This window comes from Musa acuminata, chromosome BXJ1-5 (assembly GCF_036884655.1).
Source record: "Musa acuminata AAA Group cultivar baxijiao chromosome BXJ1-5, Cavendish_Baxijiao_AAA, whole genome shotgun sequence".
In the NCBI taxonomy this organism is placed as follows: domain Eukaryota; kingdom Viridiplantae; phylum Streptophyta; class Magnoliopsida; order Zingiberales; family Musaceae; genus Musa; species Musa acuminata.
This window is the reverse complement of record NC_088331.1, coordinates 24,707,261-24,725,468: the sequence shown is the minus strand read 5'-3', so window position 1 is coordinate 24,725,468 and position 18,208 is coordinate 24,707,261.

The following is an 18,208-nucleotide window of genomic DNA, read 5'->3' as shown; positions in this document are numbered from 1 at the left end:
TTTGATGAATCCATTTGTATCATCTTTGTGAATCTCTTGGATTTTGATAATAATTTTGATGATTTAAATTTGAATAATTTTTTATCGAAATCACGATCTTGATCTCTTGAAATTTATAACATGAAATCCTTTATGAATCAAGATTGTTTTCTATTTAAAAGGAGATTTGTCGAAATGTTTCATAGTCTTTTAGTATTCATGATCTTTATAATTACGTTTTGAAACTCTATGTAAACCAAGAATGTTCATCATGATTCTCTCTTTGAATATTTAAAGAGGAGAATTTTCTAGATGAATCATGATTTTGATGATTGAATATTTGATGTGAATGAATTGAGATCTTGCTCTCCTACTATTCTTTTTGCCATTCACCAAAAGGAAGACTAATTCTAATAAACCATGATATTCTATATGAATTTTATTGTATTCATGAAGTAATATCTCATCACTAATTTTTGTTTATATTCCTTCATGTGATGATATGAATGTATGAAACACTTATGATATGATTTTTTATACAATTCCATGTATTCGTGAAATATTTATCTCATCACCCAATTAATTCCTCTTGATACTCCTAATGTGATGAAGTGAAATTATGCATGAAATACAAATGGGGAGAAGTTTTGATCATGCATGGTAGGATATAATTTGACAAATTGATACCATCATGATATGAAACATTTATGATTTACAATACTTGTGCTTTCTAATTATGATGTGATGTATTACATATGATGTAAATCATGATTTAAAATACTATGAGTTGTTGCTAAAATGATGTATTATAAATATTGATTTAATGTTTTGTATCATGAATACTCTAAATGATGAATGTTTGGTATCATGATCAAAATATTGACAAATAATTAAAAATTTTAGTATTATGTATGATATCCTCATAATGTTGATCGATTTATTCAATATCGTGCATGAATGAATATAAAGATTTTTTTTTAAATGTACATATTCTAATTTGAAAATATGATGATGCACAAATAAGATTGATACTTACCTTTGTCATAATTGATGTAAAGAGTCTTCCCTTCTTTTTGACAATGACAAAGGGGGAGATAGCTAGCTTGCACAAGTCAAGAAGATGCAAAAACTTGATTGCTAGCTTGCCTATCTTAAGTAACAAAGATTGCTAACTTGCTTATTTCAAGAAGCAAAAGTTGTCTTCTTGAACATCACTATCTTGCCTATCTCAAGAAGCAAGACTTGCAACCTGCACATTACAATAGGAAGCAAGAATCGATAGCTTACACACTTCAACAAGAAAGCTATCTTGTATTTGCTTTCGAAATTTTTGCTAGCTTGTATGTTGCAAAACTTGATCACTTTTTCAAACACTTTGCTAGCTTGCACTTTGTAAAGGAAGCAAAAATAGCACTTCTGAAAAGAGAAGAAATAACTTACTATCTTGAACATCACAAAAATTTGCTACCTTGCATGATGTAAAATTTGCTAAGATCACTATCTCAAAAGAGTTGCTATCTCAAAAAAAGCAAATGTGCTATCTTGCCTATCTCAAAATACAAAACATGCTAACTTGTTATGGAAGCAAAATTGCTAGCTCAAACATTGCAAAGGAAGCAAAAATTTGCTAGCTTGCAACTTGCATATCATGAAAATTGCTAGCTTAAAGTCTAAAAGAGAAGCAATTAATTGTTATCTCAAGAAAAGAAAATATGCTAAACTTACACATCTTTAATTGCTAGATTGCATGACGATAAAATTTGATACTATGTTCTTCATGCAATGTATGGAACTTTTTATCTCTAAACGTATAAGAGTAGAGCTACTTCTCCTTTTTGTTGATGACATAGGGGGAGAAGCATATTGATGACTTCATGCATTGAATTGAATATTTTATACATATTTGCATGATGGTTTAAATGTTTTTCATAACATGTGATGAATGTTACTTGGATTTGGGATAATCCAAGTGTTCTATCAATGGCATATTGATAGGGGAAGTTTTGGTTAAACTCCGGGGAGTTAAGGTTGTTAGGAACGGAGCGGCATTAAGAGGGGGGGTGAATTAGTGCAACGATAAAGTATGATAAACTTTCGACGATTTAAACACTTTCGAAAACTTCGTACGATAAATGCAACGTTTCGTTTGAAACCGTTTCGATTGCGTTTTAACTTGAAGGGATACGTAAGAAGGAGACAAAGAAGTAGAGCATCAAAGTGCAAATGGTTTGTAGTAATATAAATGACAATAAGTAAATGCAAACCAGAGAAGACGGTAGTTTATAGTGGTTCGGTCAATCATGACCTACATCCACTCCTCTGATTCCTCTTCCGTCGAGGCCACCGGCATCCACTAATGATCTTCATTTACTAGGCGAAGATCAACCTCCTTCTTACACCCCTCTTACAACCTCTTACAAGTGGTTCACCCTTTTACAAAGATTTCAATGAAAAGAAAGGAGGTGAACACTCAAGCTATTGAAAACAAGACTTTTCCTAAAGCTTTTCTCAACTTCTAGCTTCTCAGAAATGAGGGGTATTTATAGGCCTCAAGAGGATTCAAATTTGGGCTCCAAAATTTGAAATCTCTTTGGTTTCCGAGGCCGGCGGTGCCATCGCCTGTCAGTGGCGGTGCCACCGCCTGTTAGTGTCAGACACTGATAGTGGACGGGCGGTGCCACCGCCCAGCCAAGTAGTGCCACCGCCCAGCTCTCGGGTGCTGGGCGGTGCCACCGCCTAAGCCAATTCAGCTCACTGGTTGGGCTCCAAACTTGGCTCAAACCAGTCCGAACTCAGGCCCAATTGGCCCCTACTTGGGTTATAGGATTAACACCTAATCCTAACCCTAATTAACGTGCTAACTATGAATTTAAAGACATTTGCTAAGCTATTACAAAGTCCGTAAGTCAAGACTTCTTCCGGCGAGCTTCCGGCGAACTTCCGGCGGTCTTCCGATAAACTCTCGGAAACCATTATGCAGACTCCCGGCAAGCTCCTAGACTTCACGATTTAATCTTGGCGAGTTCCGATGAGCTTCTTCAGTAAGCTCTGATCTTTCTCGGCGAGTTCCGCAAACTTCCAACGAACCTTCCGGCGAGCTTCCGAAAAACCCTTCGGCAAGCTCCCTACTCATTCTCGGCTAGTTCCGGCAGCATTCCCGACGAACCTTCGGACTTCCATCGAACTCTCGAACTCGCAACAAATCCTTCGCGCTTGACTCCGACACTTTGTTTCGCTTTATGTCTTCATCGTTATCATAGTTAATCCTGCACACACAAGTAAAAACTCTACTCCGATCTAGACAATTATTACAACACGAATTGACATTTTGTTGCCCGGCACGTCATTGGTTGGCGCTTCGTCCGATTCTTCAGCGCATCGTCCTCTCTTGCGGCTTGTTGCCCAATCGACGATTGACCTCCGCAACCCCGATATCCTTGGCGTAATTCCACTCTCCTAGGCCCGATGCCCGATGTCCGAAGCCTTCTGTCGTTCAATACCCTGACGTGATCTCCTCCGGTGCAACGTCAATTCCTCCTGCTTTAACTGTCTAATCCTGATCGAGTAGACCTGCATCACTCAAAATGCAGTTTAAATTATAAACACATATCAAGTGGTTTCATCATCAAAATATGAGATTCAACAATCTCCCCCTTTTTGATGATGACAACCACTTGATGACGGAGTTAACCTTAACTCCCGGAGTTTAAACAAACTCCACCATCAATATGCTATATTGATAGAACCTTGAATTCAAACAGAATTCAAGTAATTGCAATATTCATCATGAATACTTGCAACACATCATCATGAACATATGCATAAACTTATGCATCACATGTCATGTCATCAACATACTTCTCCCCCTTTGTCATCAACAAAAAGGAGAAGCACCACAATCAAGTGTTTGTTATATGGGTTCAACTCATTGCATGAAAAACATAATATTAAATTTTTATCATCATGCAATCTAGCAGTTTTACAACATTTTAGAACTTGCAAGCTAGCAATTTAGAGATGTTAAAGAAAGCAACTCTTGCTTCTTGAAATATGTAAGTTTTATAAGCTAGCAAATTCAAATATATGCAAGTTGACATATTTGCTTTTCTTGAGATAGGCACGATAGCACATTTTTACATTTTCTTGATGTTTCAAGCTAGCAATTCTGAGTGATGTTCAAGATAGCAATTTCTTCTCTTTTAAGAAGTGCAATTTTTGCTTCCTTCCTGAATTGTGTAAGCTAGCTATCTCCCCCTTTGTCATTGTCAAAAAAAAGAAGGTAAACACCTTTTACATCAATTTCTAAATCATGACAAAGGTAAGTAATCATTCTTATTTGTGCATCATTATAGTTTCAATGCACAAATTCATTAACATTACATTTCTTTTTTTTTTTTTTTGCACGATACCGAAAAATCAATCATCATTATGAGCATATCAAACATGATATTCAAGCATTCATGATATATCATTTTGGCAACATGATCATAGCTATTCCCATTTTATCATGCATGATCATAACTTTTTCCCATTTTATCATTGTAAACAAGAAAGAATAAGGGAAGAACAAAATAGTGCATAATATTTCAATTATTTCAAGGCATACAAGCCATAAATCCAATGGTATTATGTCATGAAAGATAAGACCTCTTGAATTACAAAAGACATGATTCATTTTATCAAATCACTTCTTTTTATAAATAACAAAAATTGTAGGTGTACAAAGAAGAGATTGTGAAAAAAAAATCTCAAGTAGTAAATCCAAGAAATCAAGATCATAATTTGAATACAATCTCATTTAAATTCAAATCGTCAAATTCATCAAAATCTCAACATTACTTTCAAGAGATTCAAAATGGTATACATAGATTTATCATAATAAACATCAAGATCAATAGGATAGATAAAAATAATTTTTCAAGAAAAAAATATTTTCCTCTTTTTAGTTGTTTCAATTCATATGATTTTATTTCACTTATACCAAATAAAAACATGTATCTTGTTTAAAACCGAAATTGTAAGATTTATTACAACAAAGATTAATAAGGCACTTTCATTATGTTAACCATCAATAATCCATAAATCACAAGATTCATCATGCATAATTTCAAAATTTATTAAGCATGATCAATATGCATGACACTCATTTATTTTCAAAATATTCATCATGTTTATTTTCATGAGATTCACAAGAATGGTAAAATAAATTCATTAATCTCAATGGGATATAAAATTTATTTCCATTTCATACAATCGATTTCATGTGAGGGTGTTCAAGTTTTTTTGTGAAAACATGTATCATCATTTAAAATCAAAACATAAGTTTTGTCATAAAGCCGTCAAGACCAAACACATAAAAAATAAAACATCATGATATCACATCTAACATCAAAAGACTATCAAGAAATTCATACATAGATGTACATGCACTATGTCATCTTAATATGTCATGAGAATGTCATCTTAATTCGTCATAAAAATGATTCAACTAAAAACATGTTAATCCAAAATGAGAGTTTCAAATCAACATTTACATCAAAAACTCATGCATGACATAAAATCATCAACATACATAGGTATGGATTAATCCTAAGCATTATCACATATCATATTATCATCCCTAATATTGCATCATTCAACATTTCAAAACATAACATGCAATATACATTTTATGATCAAATTTTTAATTTTTCAAAGATGCTACAAAGAAAAACATAATATGATTTTTGAAAAACAATTTTTTATTTCCTATTCCTATTATCTAAATTAAGCACTTCATGAAAAACTTCAAGTAATTTCAAAATAATTCAAGAGAGTTGAGTTACTTACCTTGTAGTCGAAGCCCGTCAAAGCCCAATTCGCCGTTTCACCTTTGGAAGTTCTTGATTCATCCTTGGTTGCCTTCCTCTTCTTTGACCTCTTCCTCCATTCAAGTTCATTGTTTATTTTATATTTTTGTTTAATAAACTTATTAAGATTTAGTGTTCGAAGTTCAAGTTCATCATTGTCCTCATCACTTGAGTCATCACTCAAGTGGTATTCATTTGTCCGGGGTTCCAAATCCTTCCTATTCTTTGGAAGGTGGTTCAAGTGTTCATTGTGTTCATCATGTGCATTGTGCACCATTTCATATGTTATCAACGAACCAACTAGTTCTTCAAGTGGAAAAATATTTAAATCTTTTGTTTCTTGTATTGCAGTTATTTTAGGATCCCACCTTTTTGGAAGGAATCTTAAGATCTTGCTTACGAGATCAAAATTCGAAAAAGATTTACCAAGAACTCTTAGATTATTGACGACATCCATGAAACGGGTGTACATGTCGCATATAGTCTCGCTTGGTTGCATTCGAAAAAGCTCAAAATCATGCAATAAAATGTTAACTTTCGAGTCTTTGACTCTACTAGTTCCCTCGTGCGTGATTTCAAGTGTTTACCAAATATCAAAAGTCGTTTCGCATGTAGAAATCCGATTGAACTCATTTTTGTCTAAAGCGCAAAATAAGGCATTCATAGCCTTTGCGTTTAAAGAAAAATACTTCTTCTCCAAATCCGACCATTCGTTCATCGGTTTAGAGGGAAGTTGAAAACTGTTTTCAACAATATTCCATAAATCCAAATTCATAGAAATCAAGAAAACTCGCATTCGAGTTTTCCAATAAGTGTAGTCCAATCCGTTAAACAACGGTGGACGAAAAACCGATAAGCCCTCTTGAAAGCCATAAAGAGCCATTTCTCTCGGGTGTAAATCTGAAATGAGAAATACCGGGCTCTGATACCAATTGTTAGGACCGGAGCGGCACTAAGAGGGGGGGGTGAATTAGTGCAACGGTAAAGTATGATAAACTTTCGACGATTTAAAAACTTTCGAAAACTTCGTACGATAAATGCAACGTTTCGTTTGAAACCGTTTCGATTGCGTTTTAACTTGAAGGGATACGTAAGAAGGAGACAAAGAAGTAGAGCATCAAAGTGCAAATGGTTTACAGTAATATAAATGACAATAAGTAAATGCAAACCAGAGAAGACGGTAGTTTATAGTGGTTCGGTCAATCGTGACCTACATCCACTCCTCTGATTCCTCTTCCGTCGAGGCCACCGACATCCACTAATGATCTTCCTTTACTAGGCGAAGATCAACCTCCTTCTTACACCCCTCTTACAACCTCTTACAAGTGGTTCACCCTTTTACAAAGATTTCAATGAAAAGAAAGGAGGTGAACACTCAAGCTATTGAAAACAAGACTTTTCCTAAAGCTTTTCTCAACTTCTAGCTTCTCAAAAGGTTGTGTTCTCTGCTGAGAAATGAGGGGTATTTATAGGCCTCAAGAGGATTCAAATTTGGGCTCCAAAATTTGAATTCTCTTTGGTTTCCGAGGCCGACGGTGCTACCGCCTGTTAGTGGCGGTGCCACCGCCTGTTAGTGGCGGTGCCACCGCCTGTCAGTGTCAGACACTGACAGTGGACGGGTGGTGCCACCGCCCAGCCAAGCGGTGCCACCGCCCAGCTCTCGGGTGCTAGGCGGTGCCACCGCCTAGGCCAATTCAGCTCACTGGTTGGGCTCCAAACTTGGCCCAAACCATTCCGAACTTAGGCCCAATTGGCCCCTACTTGGGTTATAGGATCAACACCTAATCCTAACCCTAATTAACGTACTAACTACGAATTTAAAGACATTTTCTAAGCTATTACAAAGTCTGTAAGTCAAGACTTCTTCCGGCGAGCTTCCGGCGAACTTCCGGCTGTCTTCCTATAAACTCTCGGAAACCATTCTGCGGACTCCCGGCAAGCTCCTAGACTTCACGATTTGATCTTGGCGAGTTCCGATGAGCTTCTTCGGCAAGCTCCGATCTTTCTCGACGAGCTCCGCGAACTTCCAATGAACCTTCCAGTGAGCTTCCGAAAAACCCTTCGGCAATCTCCCTACTCATTCTCGGCTAGTTCCGGCATCATTCCCGACAAACCTTCGGACTTCCGTCGAACTCTCGAACTCGCGGGATTGCACCAAGGATATCGGCCAAGGAGAGCGGGATTGCACTAAGGATATCGGGGTTGCGGAGGTCAACCGTCGATTGGGCAACAAGCCACAAGAGAGGACGATGCACTAAAGAATCGGACGAAGCGCCAACCAATGACGTGCCGGGCAACATAATGTCAATTCGCGTTGTAATAATTGTCTAGATCGGAGTAGAGTTTTGGCTTGTGTGTGCAGGATTAACTACGATAACGACGAAGACATAAAGTGAAATAAAGTGTCGACGTCAAGCGCAAAGGATCTGTTGTGAGTTTGAGAGTTCGATGAAAGTCCGAAGGTTCATCGGGAATGCTGCCGGAACTAGCCGAGAATGAGTAGGGAGCTTGCCGAAGGGTTTTTCGGAAGCTCGCCGGAAGGTTCGTTGGAAGTTCGTGGAGCTCACCGAGAAAGATCGGAGCTTGCCGAAGAAGCTCATTGGAACTCGCCAAGATCAAATCGTGAAGTCTAGGAGCTTGCCGGGAGTCCGTAGAATGGTTTCCGAGAGTTCGTCGGAAGACCATCGGAAGTTCGCCGGAAGCTCACCGGAAAAAGTCTTAACTTGCGAACTTTGTAATAGCTTAGAAAATGTCTTTAAATTCGTAGTTAGTATGTTAATTAGGGTTAGGATTAGGTGTTAATCCTATAACTCAAGTAGGGGCCAATTGGGCCCGAGTTTGGACTGGTTTGGGCCAAGTTTGGAGCCCAACCAGTGAGCTGAAATAGTGTAGGCGGTGGCACCGCCTAGAACCCGAGAACCAAGCAGTGGCACCGCTTGGCTGGGCGGTGGCACCGCCTAGCACCCGAGAGCCAAGCTGTGGCACCGCCCAGCACCCGAGAGCCAAGCGATGGCACCGCTTGGCTGGGTGGTGGCACCGTCAGTCCACTGTCAGTGTCAGAAACTGACAGGCGGTGGCACCACCAGCATCGGGAACCCAAAGAGAATTCAAATTTTGGAGCCCAAATTTGAATCCTCTTGAGCCCTATAAATACCCCTCAAATCTCAGCTGAGATTATAACTTTTTGAGAGGCAATTGATTGAGAGAAAGGTCTTAGAAAAGTCCTAGCTAGTCTTGTTTTCAAGTTGCTAGTGTTCACCTCTTACTGAAAATCTCTAAAAGAGTGAACCGCTTGTAAAAAGTTGTAAGAGGGGTATTTATCCTTCCCCTTCAAGAGATTTGCTAGTGGAAGGTGGGAGCCTCATCGAAGAGGGGCCTCGCAAGTGGATGTAGGTCATTTGACCGAACCACTTTAAAATCGTCGTGATCTATGGTTTGCATTTACTTATTATCATTTATATTACTGCAAACCATTTGCACTTTAATGCTCTACTTCTTTGTCTCCTTCTTACGTATCCCTTCAAGTTAAAATGCAATCGAAACGGTTTCAATCGAAACATTGCTTTTATCGTACGAAGTTTCCGAAAGTGTTTAAATCGTCAAAAGTTTATCGTACTTTACCGCTGCACTAATTCACCCCCCCCTCTTAGTGCCGCTCCGATCCTAACAGAGCATCCACTATCAAGGTATCATCTCTTGCTCCTAGCTTGTGATGATACATTTTTCTACAAAAAATAATGATTTTTAGGTAACCATTTGACCTTGAGTGCCTCAAAAATTGATCTACATAGCTGCTTATCATGTTGCATTGAGTCATTTAAGGTTCTTTTAGGAACCCAAATCAATTTATGTGGACTACATTTCTTGAATGGATAATGATAGCTATGTACTCAAATTTACAACAAAAGTTGCATTTGTTTCTGGATGAAACATGCAAAGTAGGGCCTTTAACAAAGGTAGTTGGATTTGGTGAGAGCTACTCACAAATCCGATTCCTCATTTTCTATGAACATGACCCTTGTTGGCAAGGATCATGTTCAAGGACTTGCTACCAACCTCAAATTTTTCTAACGTTTCTTTGAGTAGTAGCAAGTTTTCCTTTCTAAGTATTTCTAGTTCATCACATTTCGTATATGGAGCTAAACTATCATTGTGCTCAACTTTTAATCTATTGTAATTACTAACAAGAGAATCATGCTCCTTTTCTAATAATCTATATTGTTTACTAATTAATTTACATTCATCAAATAAATCATAAAAAGTATTTAATAGTTTATCAAAGGATAAATTTACAGCAAATGAACTTGTTACCTCATCTCCAATGGCCATTAGTGCATAGTGAGCAACTTGCTCAGTGATGGTAGGCTCCTCTTCTTTGGATGCACTTGAGTCGTCTCATGTTGCTTTAAGAGTTCTTCTTTGATTACCTCTTCTTGGTTAGGAGACATTCGCTCTTGTAATGTCCCAACTTCTCGTATTCGTAGCATATTACTTGATCTTTCTTGGGTTCAAATTTATTTTTAGTGTTATTTTTAAATTTGTTCCTTTTAATGAATTTTTTGAATTTCCTTATTAAGGGTGCCAAGTCTTCATCAAGATCCTCATCACTTGAACTTCTTTCAAGTGGTCTTCTTGGGTTTTTAGTGTCATATCCTTCCTGTTCTTTGGAAGGATATCCTCAAGCTCTTCATGAGCTTTACAGGTCATCTCATAGGTCATTAGTGACCAAATTAGTACTTTGAGAGGAAAATTATTTAGGTCTTTGGCCTCTTGAATGGCCATGACTTTAGGGTCCTAAATCTTTGGAAGGGATCTTAAAATTTTATTAACAAGTTCAAAATCTGAGAGACCTTTACCAAGTCCTTTTAAACCATTGATAACATTCGTAAATCGGGTGTACATGTCTCCAATAGTCTTACTCGGTTTCATTTGAAACAACTCATAAGTATGCACTAAAAGATTAATTTTTGACTCCTTCACTCTACTAGTGCCTTCATGAGTCACTTCGAGTATATGTCAAATATCAAAAGCAGTTTCATAAATGGACACACAATTAAACTTATTTTTATCTAAGGCACAAAACAAGGCATTCATAGCCTTTGCGTTTAAAGCGAAAGTCTTCTTCTCCAACTCATTCTAATCGTTCATTAGAAGAGAAGACTTTCGAAAGCCATTTTCTATAATATTCCATAATTTAAAATCCATTGAAATTAAGAAGATTCTCATTCTAGTCTGCCAATATGTGTAATCCCTCTAGGTTGTCGGCAAATGTCATCTCTCTTGGGTTTAAAACTAAATAAGAGTGAATCTTACTCTGATACCAATTGTTAGGATCAAGAGCGGCACTAAGAGGGGGGTGAATTAATGCAGCGAAAAACTTTCTTGATTTTAGAAAAATGTTCATTTCGATTAAATCTGATTCCGACGAAAATGGTTTCGATTCAATCCGTTTCAGAGATATTATGAACTTGAAAGCTTTTGTAAAAGTGCAATCGAGGATTAAGGAGATTTGCAATAATGTAAATTACACAAAAGAAAAACAAAACAGAATTTAGAGTGGTTCGGTCAATATGACCTACATCCACTTTCGGATTCCTCCTCCAACGAGGTCTCCGGTGTCCACTAAAGGCCTTCCTTTAATAGGCGAAGGCCAACTACCTTTTACAGCTCTTTCTCCTTTTGCCAAGTTTAGAAGACAACCCTTACAAGTCTCACTCCTCTTTCTTGGATGGTTACAAGGCTAAGAGATGAAGGAGGAGAACTCTTCACTTTTACAACACTTTACTCAAGAACTCAAGATTATGCTAATAGTTTTCGTGCCCTTTCATGCAAAAAATGGTGGGGTTTTTATAGGCCCCAATGGTTTCAAAATTGGAGCTAAAAAGTGTCACATCCCGGATTTCTGGAGTACTAGCGGTACCACTGCCATTACTAGGCAGTACCACTACCTAACACCTGACACCTGACATTGGGCAGTACCACTACCTAGTCTTGGTGGTACCACCGCCTAGTCTGGGTGGTACCACTACTTGACAGAGCTCGGAGACCAAGCTCTAGCGGTACCATCGCCTGACAAGGGTAGTACCACCGATGGTAGCATTAACTGCCAGCGGTACCACTGCCCAGTCTGGGCCATACCATCGCCTAGAAATCCTGGGGCACTGCTTTCCAGGCGGTGCCACCGCCGGCCATATTTTCAGAGGCTGAATTGGCTGGTCAATTTGGCCCAATTCAACCTTGTTAAGGGCCCAATTGGCCCCTAATTAAGTTAGTGGGATTACCTCCTAATCTTAACTTAATTTACACTCTAACTATAATAATTAAGACATAATTATAGTACTTCTTGTTTCGGTGCGTCAATTGCTCTTCCAGCGAGCTTCCGGCGTACTTTCGGTGAACATCTGACGAACTCTCGGAAATATTCTGGCGGACTCCCGGCAAGCTCTTGGACTTCTTGGTTGGTTCTGGCAGAACTTTCGACAAACATCTAGAATTCCGACGAACGTCCGGACTTCCGACGAACTCTCGAACTCCCAATGAGATCTCGATCTTGACTCCAGCACAACATATGCTTTATGTCTTACTACTATCGTAGTTAATCCTACACACTTTTCTCAATATATAGATTAAATCAAACAAATTACAATTGACTTTATCATCAAAATCTGATTCAACAATTCATAGCCTTTGCATTTAAAGAGAAAGTCTTCTTCTCCAACTCATTCCAATCGTTCATTGGAAGAGAAGACTTTTGAAAACCAAATTCGACTATATTCCATAAATCGAGATTTAACGAAAGTAATAAAATTCTTATTCGAGTTTTTCAATATGTGTAGTTCGTCCCATTGAATATAGGAGGACAAATGAGAGAGTGACTCTCTTGAAAGCCAAAAAGAGTCATTTCTCTTTGGGTGTTAATCCAAATGAGAAAAATGTGACTCTGATACCAACTATTAGGAACTAGTCGGCACTAAGAGGGGGGGGGGGGGGGGGGGGGTGAAATAGTGCAGCGGTAAAAACGTTAATTTCGTGAATCTTTCGTTTCGATTAAAATTGATTCCGATGAAAACTGTTTCGTAAATATCTTAACTTAAAACACGTTTGTATATATAGTGGAAGTAGTAGGCAAGTAAAGTAGTTTGCAGTACAGGTAAATTGCTTAAATATAAATGCAAACCGAGTTTTATAGTGGTTCGGTCGTCGTGACCTACATCCACTCTTCATTTCTCTTTCGTTGAGGCCACCGACATCCACTAATGGTCTTCCTTCAATAGGTGAAGACCAACCACCTTCTTACCATTTCCTGTGCTGGGCGGTACCACCGCCTACAGCACTGACACTAGGCGGTACCACTGCCCAGTCTGGCGGTACCATTACCTTACACCCTACCATTGGGTGGTACCACCGTCTAACAGTCTCTTAGAGACTATGTTGTTGAATCTCGTATTTTGATGATGAAACTACTTGATATATGTTTATGATTTAATCTGCGTTTTGAGTGACGCAGGATGCTTTAATCAGGATGAGACAATTAAAGCAGGAAAATCATGTTGTGCCGAAGGAACATGTCAGAAGATTAGACGTTGGGCCGGTGGATCGGTCAACGTATCGACAAAAGGCTTCGGGACGTGGACTCGGGCATCGGGCCAAGAAGAGCGGGTATTGTGCCAAGGATATCGGAGTTGCGGGGTCAACTGGCCGAATGGGCAATAGGCTGTAGGAGAGGACGATGCGCCGAAGAATCGGACGAAGCGTCGAGGGACCAATGACATGTCGGACAACTTGGTTAATTGCTTAGGATTAATTGTCTCGATCGAAGTTTTGTTTTTGTTGTGCAGGATTAACTATGATAACGATGAAGACATAAAGCGAAATAAAGTGTCGGAGTCAAGCGCGAAGGATTTGTTGCGAGTTTGAGAGTTCGACGGAAGTCCGAAGGTTCGTCGGGAATGCTACCGGAGCTCGCCGAGAAAGATCGGAGCTTGCCGAAGAAGCTCATTGGAACTCGCTAAGATCAAATCGTGAAGTCTAGGAGCTTGCCGGGAGTCCGCAGAATGGTTTCCGAGAGTTCATCGGAAGACCGCCGGAAGTTTGCCGGAAGCTCGCTAGAAGAAGTCTTGACTTGCGGACTTTGTAATAGCTTAGAAAATGTCTTTAAATTCATAGTTAGCACGTTAATTAGGGTTAGGATTAGGTGTTAATCCTATAACCCAAGTAGGGGCCAATTAGGCCCAAGTTCGGACTGGTTTGGACCAAGTTTGGAGCCAAACCAAGTGAGCTGGAATAGTGAAGAGGTGCCACCTCTCCAGCCAGGAGGTGCAACCGCCTGGGCTGTGGGGTTGGGAGGTGCAACCGCCCTAGCCAGGAGGTGCAACCGCCAGGGCTGCGAGGCTGGGAGGTGCAACCGCCCCAGCCGAGAGGTGCAACCGCCCAGAGCTCAGTCTTCGAGCTAGACTGGGCGGTGCAACCTCCTCTGCCAAGAGGTAGCACCGCCAGAGCTCAAGTTTCGAGCTCTGCCAGGCGATGCAACCACCAAGCTCAGTCTTTGAGCTCTGGCAGAGAGGTGCATCAGCCTGAGCTCAGTCTCGAGCTCTGCCAGGTGATGCAATCACCGAGCTCAATCTTCGAGCTCTGGCAGAGAGGTGGATCAGCCTGAGCTCAGCTTGGAGCTCTGCCAGGTGATGCAACCACCGAGCTCAGTTTCGAGCTCTGCCAGGTGATGCAATCACCAAGCTCAGTCTTCGAGCTCTGCCAGGTGATGCAACCATCGAGCTCAGTCTTCGAGCTCTGGCAGAGAGAAGCAATCGGCAGAGCTCAGTCTTCGAGCTCTGCCAGGCGGTGCCACCTCTCCAGTCGAGAGGTGCAACCGCCTGATCCCAGAATTCTGGGATTTGATCGATTTGATCGTTTTGAGCTCGAATTTTGAATTGGGTTGGGGCCTATAAATACCCCACCCATTCAGCACTGAAAAGATATAGACCTACACCGAAATCTTGATCTTTTCTGTGATTCTAAGAGCTCAAAAAGTGTTGTAAAGCCTTTAAGTCTCCTCCTTCTGTTCTTCAAGTTTTCAATTGTAAAGTGAGGAGAGAAAGGTCTGTAAAGGTTGTCTCCTAAGCCTGTCAAAAGGAGAGAAACTGTAAAAGGGCAGTTAGCCTTCGCCCATTGAAGGAAGGCACCTAGTTGACGTCGGCAACCTCGTCGGTGGAGGAAGCCAAAAGTGGAGTAGGTCAAGGCTGACCGAACCACTCTAAATCTCTGGTTTGCGTTTATTTTCGAGCACTTTATCATTACTGCAAACCTCCTTCATTGCTACTGCTCTCTGCGCTTTCACGAACAAGTTCTAAGTGCTGTTCTTCCGAATCTGCATTCAGACGTAAATTCGTATTTTCATACATTACTGTTTACGTTTACGTTTGATTCTGCAGAACTGTCTTCCGTGCTTTTACGAACGAGCTTCTTTGCAGTTTACACTTACATTTTGATCCTATTGATAACTGCAAACTTTCCTCTACGATTTTACGAACGAGTTTCAACATTTAGACGTAAAACTGCATTCAGACGTAAATCGGCTTTCCTCGCTCAATCATCAGATTTCAGTTCACGTTTACGTCTTGATTTCAACTGCATACTGCCTTCTGCGAGTATACAAACAAGTTTCAAAGTTTAGACGTAAATCTGCGTCTAGACGTAAAACTGCGTTTAGACGTAAATCTGCGTTTAGACGTAAATCTGAGTTTAAGACGTAAATCTGAGTTTAGACGTAAATCTGCGTTTAGACGTAAAACTGCGTTTAGACGTAAATCTACGTTTAGACGTAAATCTGCGTTTAGACGTAAATCTGCGTTTAGACGTAAATCTGAGTTTAGACGTAAAACTGCGCTTAGACGCAAAACTGCGCTTAGACGCAATCTGCGCTTAGACGCAAACTGCACTTAGATACAAACTGAGAATTTGCTTTTGCATCATAATAGTTTTTGAACGAACGCAGCTTTTGGTGTTTAATCGCTGTAAGATTTCCGCTGCACTAATTCACCCCCCCCCCCTCTTAGTGCTCTCGATCCTAACAATTGGTATCAGAGCGGGGTATTTCTCATTTCGGATTTACACCCGAGAGAAATGACTTTTCAAGAGGGCTGTTCGGTCTTTCGTCCACCGTTCTTTAACGGATTGGACTACACTTATTGGAAAACTCGAATGAGAGTTTTCTTAATTTCTCTAAATCTGGATTTATGGAATATCATTGAAAACGGTTTTCAACTTCCCTCCAAACCGATGAACGAATGGTCGGATTTGGAGAAGAAGAATTTTTCTTTAAACGCAAAGGCTATGAATGCCTTATTTTGCGCATTGGACAAAAATGAGTTCAATCGGATTTCTACGTGTGAAACGGCTTTCGATATTTGGCGCACTCTTGAAATCACGCACGAGGTAACTAGTAGAGTCAAAGACTCGAAAGTTAATATTTTACTGCTTGATTTCGAGCTTTTTCATATGAAACCAAGCGAAACCATTGTTGACATGTACACCCGATTTACGGATGTCGTCAATGGTTTGAAATCACTTGGTAAAAGCTTTTCGGATTTTGAACTCGTTAACAAAGTTTTGCGCTCACTTTCTAAAACTTGGGATTCAAAAGTAACTGCTATTCAAGAATCGAAAAACTTGAACCATTTTCCACTTGAAGAACTAATTGGTTCATTGATCACATATGAAATGACGTGCAATGCACGTGAAGAACTTGAGAACCACCCTCCAAAGAACAGGAAGGATTTGGAACTCTGGACAAATGAATGCCACTTGAGCGATGACTCAAGTGATGAGGACAATGATGAACAAACCAACCTTCCAAAGAACAGGAAGGATTTGGGACATAGAACATTTGAAAACCACTCGAGCATAAGCTCAAGTGATGGTGAACTTAAAATGAAACGAAAATTAAAAAGCAAAAAGAATGGAACTACTTGCTTTAAACGCAAGAAGAAGAACAAAAATTGGGATGAATCGAGCTCATCTGAAGACGAGAAAGTCAACAAAAGCGAGGCGGCAAACTACGCCTTACCAGCCTACGACATTGAGGTAATTAAAATGCCTTTGGTTTACTTTGAAATTACATGATGCTTTTCATAAAGCATTTTTCTTTTTTATTTAATTTTCTTGAAAATTACATGTTTAATAATTTTATAATGAAAATACAAACAATTATGAATCATGCTTATCATTCTAGTAATTTTGAAAATAATCACGAAAATTGCATGTTTATGATAAACAAAATGATTTTGATTAAAAATACCTTATGAAATCATGTTATATGTGGTTGAAAAGTAATAATGTGTATCATGTTGATTTCCATTGTTATTTCTCGATTTTGAGTATATGAAATCATGTTCAATTTGAAGTTATGATTAATGAGTATATATTTGAAATTATGATGATTCTTGATATTTATGGATTATCGATTTTCATGATAATAACAGTGGCTTTAAAAAAAAAAAATTGATGCATGTTTTCATAAATGAAAAGGCATGCTAACATGAAATTGACCACTTAAAATGAAACACTTAAAAACAGGGAAAAAATATTATCAATGAAATCATGAATCTATTTATGTTATAAATTTTGTGAGCCATAAAAATGATTTTGATGATTTAAATTTGAAATGAGTTTTATCAAAATCATGATCTTGATTTATCAAATTGAATGAATTAAAAATGAATGATGATTTTTCTCTTGAATGATTGTGACTTGTATTCCTTATATGATTTTTATGCAATTCTTTGTACTCATGAAATATTCATCTCATCACCCAATTATTTCTTTTCAATATTCCTCAAGTGATGATATGAATGCATGAAATATTCATGAATTTATTTTGATGTATGCAAATGAGAAGTTTCGATCATGCATGGTAGGATGCAATGAGACAAATTAATACCATGATGATTTGAAATATTTATGATTTGGAATGATGCATATGCTTTTTATTATGATGTGTATCATGAATGCTTTAAATGATAAATGTTTGGAATCATAATTAAAATGAAGTGATAAATACTTAAAAATATTGATTTAATGTTCGGTATCATGAATACTTCATTATCATACATTAAAATAGTGATAAATATTTTGAAAATAAATGATTGTATCATGTTAGATGATTTTATATATTGTGCATGATAAGCTATAAGTGGTGAATGAAACAATGATTGAAAGAATATGAATGATGATTTGGAATCATGCATATAATAATGAGTTTATATGTTTTGAAAATATGCATGTTTTAATTTGAAAATATAATGATGCACAAATAAAATTGATACTAACCCTTGTCATGATTTAAAAATTGATGTAAAGGGTTTTTCCCTTCTTTTTGACAATGA